Below are 9,565 nucleotides of genomic sequence, written 5' to 3' on the forward strand. Positions count from 1 at the left end.
ATACGCATTTTTGTCTTTTGAAAAATTAATTCTATGCCACTTTTTAGATACAGAAAGTGATTTCTAAATGATCAGTGTAAATTACTGGCTTCTCATTAAGGCCATTACACCATTACTGTATACTAGCTTGTTTGGACAGTGGTAAATTTGAGGAAAAACAAAATGGCAATGTCCAAAGTGTTATCAAACAATATGGTGAATGTCTAAATTAAAAAAAAACAAAAAACAGTATTGCAGTAAAGACACATTGCCATTAATCCCCCTCAAAATACTCCCTCTCACCCTGAACACACTTATCCCATCATTCTTGCCACTTTCTGAGGCAGTTCTGGAAGTCCTCTTTCGTGAGTGTCTTTAGTTGTGCTGTTGTGGCTGCCTCAATGTCCTGATTCGATCCAAAATGTTTTCCTTTCATGGTCATTTTGACTTTGGGGAAGAGTCAGAAGTCGCACAGTGCCAGATCCGGTGAATAAGGTGGATGAGGACACCCCGTAATGTTTTTATTTGACAGAAATTGCTGTACCAGGAGTGATGTGTGACACTGAGCCATCCGTTGTGATCACAAAATATGGTGACTACTACTGCCGAGTGCCATCCAATGGAAAGGCAAGGTTCCTCAACATGGGAAGTGGCACGTCAAACCTTAGTAACAGTGTGTGACAAGTTTCACCTTGTTCGGTGCAGTCAGTTTGGTGTGATCGACGGTTGAGAGTAGGTGTGTTTTAAAGTGTGCCATAAATCATCCTCCATCATGACAATGCTCCGTGTCACACATAGCATCTGGTAAATGACAATTTCTGTCAAATAAAAACATTATGGTGTGTCCTCATTCACCTGATTCTCCAGATCTGGCGCCATGCGACTTCTGGCTCTTCCCCAAAGTCAAAATTATTCAGGACACCGAGGCAGCCATGGCAGCACAACTAAAGACACTCATAAGTCTTCTTTACTTCCAGGACTGCTTCAGAAAGTGGCAAGGACAATGGGATAAGTGTGTTTGAAACAAGGGAGAGTATTTAGAAGGGGATTAACGGCAATGTGACCTTTACTGAAATAATTTTTTAATGTAATCGTTCATGGTATTTTGTGATCACACCTCATAGTTCTAGACCTCAACTCCTAAACACATGTTTACAAATATTGTTAGCAGCATGCATTTTTAAAAAGTCTCTCCTACATAAAAAGTTATAAAGTTGAAAGCTAGATCTAAAATCAGGCTTGTAGAGCTTTAACATATGGTGAACTTTGTTCTACTGAAAGTTATTTAAATAATTAGCAATTATCCAAGGTGTGTATGTGTGTGTGTACACACACACACACACACTCACACACAGAGGGTGCCAAAAAAAATGTATATGCATTTTAAGAAAGGAAAACTGTATTAAAATTGTAATGCTCAATATATACTGATAACAAAAGATGAAAAACAAATCATATTTGACTTCTGCGATTACAAGAGATGCTCAAAGTGGTTACCATTGGCATCCAGAAATTTCTGATTACAGTCAACTACTACTTGAGCAACTTTGACCAAAGTGTGTCTACTTGTATACATTACATTTTTGGCACCCCCAGTATGTATATGTATATGTGTATGTATCTATATATCTATCTAGATAGATATATAGATATATATAGGTATATATGCAAAACATAACAATTTTCTGAATATTACAAAATCCATCCTTTTCTTGCCACCCCCAATCACACACACACACACACACACACAGATACCTCACAATATTTACCCTCAAGTATCATATGTGTTACGTTAACGGAGTCACTGCCCCCAAAATTAACATTTTGGTGGTAGTTGTGTATGTTCATGTTTAATGCCTATATATATTTTCATGCAAAGTTTACTCAAATATTAAAGTTAAACATTTATGACATTTATATTTTTAAATACAGTATCAAACCATATTGACTTGTATAAATGGAGATTCCTCTGAAATATTTTTTTGTTCTCACGAGTACTCAATTATTCCACACTTGCTTGTCTGAGTGTTACTTCACCAAATGAGTACAGTCTAATCCTTCTACCAGAAAGGTTGGGTTCTCTCTGTCAGCATACAGTGTCACAATGAAGCTCATTTATAGTGTTTATGTCTAAAAGTCACAATCTCTGCATCTCACAGGAAGGAAGCCAGAGGCCAATGGAACGGCAGAGCTTCTGCCCCACAAATTATCTTGCAGGTGTAGCAGTTAATTCAGATGGTGTTATGAATTTCATCAATTCATCAGTCTATTCTCAGGACCCCCACATGGAAAGAGAATTTTATGAGTGGAAAAAACAGAGACAGTGGAGCAAAAGACCAGGCATAGGACTTGTGATTGTCATTTTTATGAACTATATTTGTTATATAAGCCATAAGACAGAAGGCTTGTTTTGAGACAGAATTGACTGTTCTGCTTTTCTCTAACATGATTTTACTGTATTTACCAGTGCTTCATTGCTACGAATTAGCAATTATTTCACAAGGAGTTGAAGAGGGAGGAAAAAAAAGATAATATTATTTAATACAATGCTTAACCTTCAGCAGAGGAAGCAAGGTGGATATCATTTAACAGCAAAAGCACAGGCTGTTTTTGGCTTAAGATCAACATAAGCATTAGAATGGAGCCTACTAATTATGCATGAACTTTTTCATAGTACAGCAATAATTTCTATGCTTTTCTGGGCTGCAGTGTTTTAAGAGAAGATGGTGCCATGTGATAGGTGAATGTAGGAACTAATGGAAGAAGGTGCCATTATGTCAAGACCTTAGATAGGAAGTCAGAAAAGTGCTTATTAGTATAATTGTTAAGAATAAAAATATTGAGCCAGGGGGTTTAAGTTAGATTTAGCCTTATAATGATGAAAATAAATCCATAAAAGGACTTAATTACTGAAAAATAAATTCAGTGTACAAGCTGGCAGTAATTCAAGAAAAAACAAAGTGTTCTACTTCAAACATGTGTCTACACTGATAAAATTGGGTGAAATACTAAAATAGTTTTAGGGCTCTTTTGTATCTTTTTATGAAATAATTTTAATGTGATTTTTCTGTTCCTTTAATTTTACTAATGGCAGAGATCAAATTAAATTATTATTTCTATTCACGCCATATAGCAATTACAGGATTTCTGAATCATCATAAATGCCAAAAATTTTTCCTGGTATTTAATAAATCATCTCTTTTAATCATACTACAATGCTGAGCAGTAAGTGTTAGTATCCATAATTTACAGGTAAGAAACTATGAGACAAAGAAATAAGGTAGCTTGTCCAAAGCCCATACCTGGGGACAAGTTATCTCAGAGCCATCAGATTCAGAACACACTGCTCTTTCCATTATAATTCAGTGCCACCCACTTCATTTTCCATTACTTAGTCAATAAATATTTGTTATACAGTATTATCTTTTGGATGTTAAAACTTATTTTTTAGGTCTAGATGGCTCAGTTAGTTAGAGCACGAGCTCTGAACAACAGGATTACCAGTTCATTTCCCACATGGGCCAGTGGGCTGCACCCTCCACAACTAGATTGAAGACAACGAGCTGCCTCTGAGCTGCCGGAGGGGCGGCTGGATGTCTCAGTTGGTTAGTGCACGTGGTCATAACAACAAGGTTGCCTGTTCGATTCCCACATGGGATGGTGGGCTGTGCCCTCCTGAAACTAAAGATTGAAATCGGCAACTAGACTTGGAGCTGAGCTGTGCCTTGCACAACTGGATTGAAGGACAACTTGGAGCTGATTGGCCCTGGAGAAACACACTGTTCCCCAATATTCCCCAACAAAAAGTTTTTTTAAAAAAATCAATTAAAAAAAAAACAACTTAATTTTAAGAGCATCCTTAAAGACTTGTTTTACTTTTGTCTTCATATTTTGGTTTGTCATATTTTGTTATTTAATTTTAAATATAATTCTATATTTTTGTCATATATATATATATATATATATATATATATATATATATATTCAGATAATTTTTGGACTGGAGTTAAGAAAAACAGTCATTTGCAGTAACAGAAATACTGTTTATTTTATGATAGTGAAAGAGCTCCATAGGGATTTTTAAATTTTCTTTGTTTTTCCTGGGAGCCCAGATGTTCAGAGGTGACTGCAAAGCCATTTCTCCCCACTAACTGTTACTATAATTCCCCTTCCATCTATGTTAAATCATGGCTTTTATTTTTATTTTATTAGATTTTATCTACATGTGTTATTGCAACTTGCCTCTAATGTTTTTAGGAAAAAAAAAAAGTCATACAATTATATTTTTTTAAAAAGCAGCTCTAGGAATAAATTTAACCAAGGAAGTAAAAGGTCTATACTCAGAAAACTGTAAATCACTGAGGAAAGATGTTGAAGAAGATACAACTACATGGGATTATATACCAGGCTCGTGGATAGGAAGAATTAATATAGTTAAAATGTCCACACTACCCAAAGCGATATACAGATTTGATGCAATCCCTATCAAAATACCAACAGCATTTTTCAGGGAACTAGAAGGAATAATCTTACAATTTATATAGGACCACAAAAGACCCCGAATAACCACAGCAATCTTGAGAAAGAAGGACCAAACTGGAGGTATCATACTACCTGATCTCAAACTACACTACAAGGCCATAGTAATCAAAACAGCATGGCATGGGCATAAAAACAGATACATATCGCTTCTCGGCCTTTTGGCTAAGATCAAGTGTAGTATCTGTTCTTATCAGTTTAATATCTGATACGTCCTCTATCCGAGGACAATATATTAAATGGATTTTTGGAAGAAAAAAAAAACAGATACATAGATCAATGGGACAGAATAGAGAGCACAGAAATAAATCCATGCCTATATAGTCATTTAAACTATGACAAAGAAGGCAAGAACATACAGTGGGGTAAAGACAGTCTCTTCAATAAACGGTGTTGGGAAGCCTGAACAGATAGATGCAGAAAAATGAAACGGGACCACCTTCTTACACCATGTGCAATAAACTCAAAATGGGTTAAAGACTTAAATGTAGATCCTAAACCATAAAACTCCTAGAAGAAAACGTAGGCGGTAAACTCTCTGACATTGCCCTTAGTAATATGTTTTCCTAGTTTATCTAATCTCCTCAGGCAAGGGAAACAAAGAAAAAATAAAGAAATGAGACTACATCAAACTTAAAAAATTTTGCACAGCAAAGGAAACTACCAACAAAACAAAAACTCAGGCTACTGAATGGGAGAAGATATTTGCCAATGATATACCTGATAAGGGGTTAATATCCAAAACTTACAAAGAACTTATACAGCTCAACACCAAAAAACAAACAAACAAACAAATAAACAAATAATCCAATTTTTAAAAATGGGCAGAAAACCTGAATAAACATTTTTACAAAGAGGACATAAATATGGTCAACAGATATGTGAAAAGATGCTCAACCTCACTAATTATCAGAGAAGTGCAAGTTAAAACCACAATGAGATAGCATCTCACTCCTATCAGAATGGTTATCATCAATAAATGAACAAATAACAATTGCTGATGAGGATGCAGAGAAAAGGGAACCCCTATGCACTGTTGGTGGGGTTGCAGATTGGTGCAGCCACTATGGCAAACAGTTTGGAGGTTCCTCAGAAAGCTAAAACTAGACCTGTTACAGTCAAGGGGAAAATCAACTGCAAAGGGCAACACAGGGCTGGGGAGACGGGAGAACGTCGAGATGGAGGCCCAGCACATTTGGAGAGCTAGCGCCAGGTGAGGCAGTGGTGGTTTCCCATTGCGAATGGCATTTCTCCAAACTGACCAGAAGGTGCACAAACCAGGGCTTGGATGCTAGTGCTTATTCTGTCTCCTATTTCCCAACAACACACCAAGACCAGCTATGGCATCAAGTAACCTCAAGGGAACAAACAGCTACCTTTATACTATACAGAATCTTCTCTTTAATACAGCTGACACTTCTAAGATTTGTGTTGCATGTCCTTGAGATGCGTCCCTCACTCACGTGTGCCAAGACCTTTTATCCGACATCTCAAGTTATCTCAATGGAATCATTCCTAAATGTCTTTTTGGCCCTTCTCATTCTTTCTATTCTTGACAAAACAAAACAACAACAACAAACAAACAAAAACAACGCTCTTGGTGCAACAATATAATCTCGGTGCAACAATATAAATGATAATGTCTAATATTTACTAACTGCTATAGCAATGAATCACGTAATCTAAGTGCATCAATTCACAAAATCTTTGCAACCGCCTCTTGAGATAGAAATAAATAGATGTGGATGCAGGCAGCTTCCCCCAAATTCAGCAGGAACCGTAGGAATATAAACCATGCCACTTTAAAAAGGGAAGGCTTCTGGCCCTCCATGATTTTATAATGTAAGACAGTTAACTAAGTTCAGGGTCTGTCACACTAAATACAGTAGTTAGCTTAACGCCTTGGCATTTAAAATAGTTATGAAATATCTGAAAGGAAAATTTTGAAAGGTTTTACCACTCATTCAACCCTTCAATCATCAGCAGGAGAAAGTTATCAAGACATGTATTTTATGGATCTGGAAAGCAAGGACAAAGGTGTTAAATTAGCCATCTACGATCAGTGGCAGCTATGAAATTCAGATTCATGAGTATCTGGTCACACAGTTGCTTCCTAAGGGTCAGGAGGAGAGACGGTGTCTATATGGAAATGGTTACCCTCTGGCTTCTTTCACAGTCTCCTAATAGGACTCTGCTCTTCTGTCTCCCTCTTAGAAAGACTCTAGTGATTACCTCTGGCCATCAGGGTAACCTCTCCTCAGGATGCTTAAGGTAATCGCAACTACAAAGTCTCCTTTGCCATTTAAGGTAATAGTCATAAGTCCCAGGGATTAGGGCGTGGGACTCCTTGGAGGGGCAGGGCTATTATTCAGTTTACCACAGGACACTAAGCCTTTTAAACTCCCAACCTTGTCAATTAAACCACATCCAGATTTAATTTCTTACGAGACCGCTAGGGCCATATTTTCCTGAGGTTTCTTGGTGATTACTGAACGTCTCATATTGGTGGAACATTGCAACTATGTGACAACAACCAATCTGAGAGCTTGTAATAATTGTTATCCATATGACCTGGCTAGAATATATCAAGTACTGCTCAGTCTTTTTTTTTTTTTTTTTTTTTTTTGCATCTTCTTTATCATGAACTCCAAGGGATCTCTTTCTCTTCAGTGATTCAGTTTACAAAGCCCCCGGCTCCCCGAGGAATTAGGTATGGGATTTCTCTCAAAACCTGTCAGTTGTATCTGGGCAGGCCCATTGTTTTTAAACGTAATATTCATACATATAGAGAATACATGCATAGATAGATAGATAGATAGATAGATAGATAGATAGATAGATAGATAGATAGATAGATAGATGATAGATAGATAGATGATAGATAGATAGATAGATAGATAGATAGATAGATAGATAGATAGATAGAGAAAAATAACTACCTTTATCAATATTTTTGAAACCATTGTGTCTCTCCCCTGGGTCATCAGACCATTTCAAGTCCTAAAAGTATACTGGCTGAGTACTCAGACGGCCTTTGAAGACTCCCTCACTGCATTAGTCAGTGTTCTCCTGAGAAACAAAACCAATGGGACATAAAAGGAGACTTATTGTGAGGAAAAGGCTCATGATTACTGAGGCTGAGAAGTCCCACAATCTCTTATCTGCAAGATGGAGACCCAGGAAAGCTGGTGGTGCGATTCAGTCTGAGTCTGAAGACCTGAGAACCAGGGGAGCTGGTGTAAATCCCCTGTCCAGACAAGGAGAAGAGGAGATGGAATGTCACAGCTTGAGCAATGAGGCAGAAAAAAAGACCTGAATTCTTTCTTCTTCCGCCTCTTGGTTCAATTCAGGCCCTCAAGGGATGGTATGGTGCCCACAGGCCTCGGGGAGGGCAGTCTACTTACTGAGTCTGGGACTCAAATGACCATCTCATTGGGAAATAACCTCCAGACACACCTGTAATAATGTTTAAATAGATCACTGGGCATCAAGCTGACACGTAAAATGATCTATCACACTCATTACTCTGATAAACGCTGCCCTGTTACTGTCAATTTACAGTCAGATAAAAAAGAAAAGTGTGTTGTTACAATAACTGTTTGTTTTGTTTTTACTTATTTTGTTGATTAAAGATGTACTAGGGTCTTAATGGAGTTAGAAGAAGACTGGATCAAATCTGTCATGATGATAAGACAGCGAACCCTAAAGAACACTTTCCCTGCTTCCCACCAGGTGAGGAGCAGGTGGGGCCCATCCCCCAGGTGGGTTTCACCACACGTGGAAGAGGCTGATGGGAGCAGGGTGGAGTGCAGGACAGGACGATGGAGCCCTTGAAACAGAATTCACCCAAAAGAAAGAAGGTGCCATGCCAGGAAACCCAGACTCATCAACTGAACCTAAGGGCTGAAGGAGAGGCCTTTCTGGCCTCTGGGTTTGGGTCCAGCCCCCAGGATACTCTGGTGACATCATTTCCCCTGGGAACTGTCAGTGTGAAATGGAAAGGTGCTTTTCTTTATGTAACAGAGTGAAAGTCTCCCTGACTCCATTGTGTTCAGGTCTGTGTGGTTCTTGGGGCCTTCAGGCTAATAGCTCCTGCTTTAGATATGCTAATCGTGAAAGGAATTCTTCTGGACACTTTGGGTTTTTGTTTTTGTTTTTTTGTTTCTTTAATTAAAACAGCCCCACCCATTTCCTCTTCCCTTGTCTTAAAAGAAGCCTGAATTCTGGACTTCAAGAGGGATTTAAGGAACTACTAGAGCTCCCATCCTGTCAGCTGACACCTTCTCGGTCAACTCCGTACTCTGATGTTCTGAGTTTCGGCCTTTTGAAGCACCGGACACTTGGACTTTGGCCTGGTGACATTCAGTGGCTGCATGATGAGGCAAAAGCCACCCTATAATTAGAAACCTCCGCAGAAGTTCTGTCCAGGGACAAGAATCGTGATGATTCTACTTTTGCAAGAAATAATTACAGCAACAGGAACACTGAGAGTATTTTTTTCTGGGTCAAATAGGCGAGAATCTGCTCCTTGGTCGAGGCAGGGAGGTGTAGAGCGTAGAGCAATCAGGCTGTGTCGTCACACTGCCCCTCATGGTGGGAGGGACCTGCAGAGACACGGTGGCCCCCAGACAAGCTGCCCATGTGGACTCAGGCACCGCATACTACGGGGCTTCCCAAGAGGCGTGGAGGGCGGGGAAATTACGCAGAACCAGCCCCACACCTAAGTGAACAGGCAGGTTTGCATCCAGCACGATGCAGACTAAAATAAATGCAACCTAAATCTTACCTTCAGTTTACCTGCTGCCCAGACATTAGGGATACGTAATGATTTGCAAAGCCACAAATGGAGGATTATCTTCATTTCTGTCTATTTCATCAAGAATTCCATAGGAGAAAATTTTTTTAACAAGGTGTATTTTTTTCAAAAGTATGATGAAACAAAGTAAACAATTAGAGACTACTTTGGAGAGAAATAATTGCTAATGGAATGTTTAAATACCTCTGTAAGGTCTTATATTATTTATGTATTAACACAGAAAATAAAACT

General features: G+C 38.5%; 1 pseudogene; it reads left to right on the forward strand.

The window, feature by feature from the left end:
* Positions 1-4,663: 4,663 nt before the first annotated feature.
* LOC148758442 (U2 spliceosomal RNA) lies at positions 4,664-4,787 on the forward strand (annotated as a pseudogene).
* The last annotated feature ends 4,778 nt before the right edge of the window (positions 4,788-9,565 follow it).

This window comes from Rhinolophus sinicus, chromosome 4, assembly GCF_057876585.1.
Source record: "Rhinolophus sinicus isolate RSI-liver-muscle chromosome 4, RSI-T2T, whole genome shotgun sequence".
Taxonomy (NCBI): Eukaryota; Metazoa; Chordata; class Mammalia; order Chiroptera; family Rhinolophidae; genus Rhinolophus; species Rhinolophus sinicus.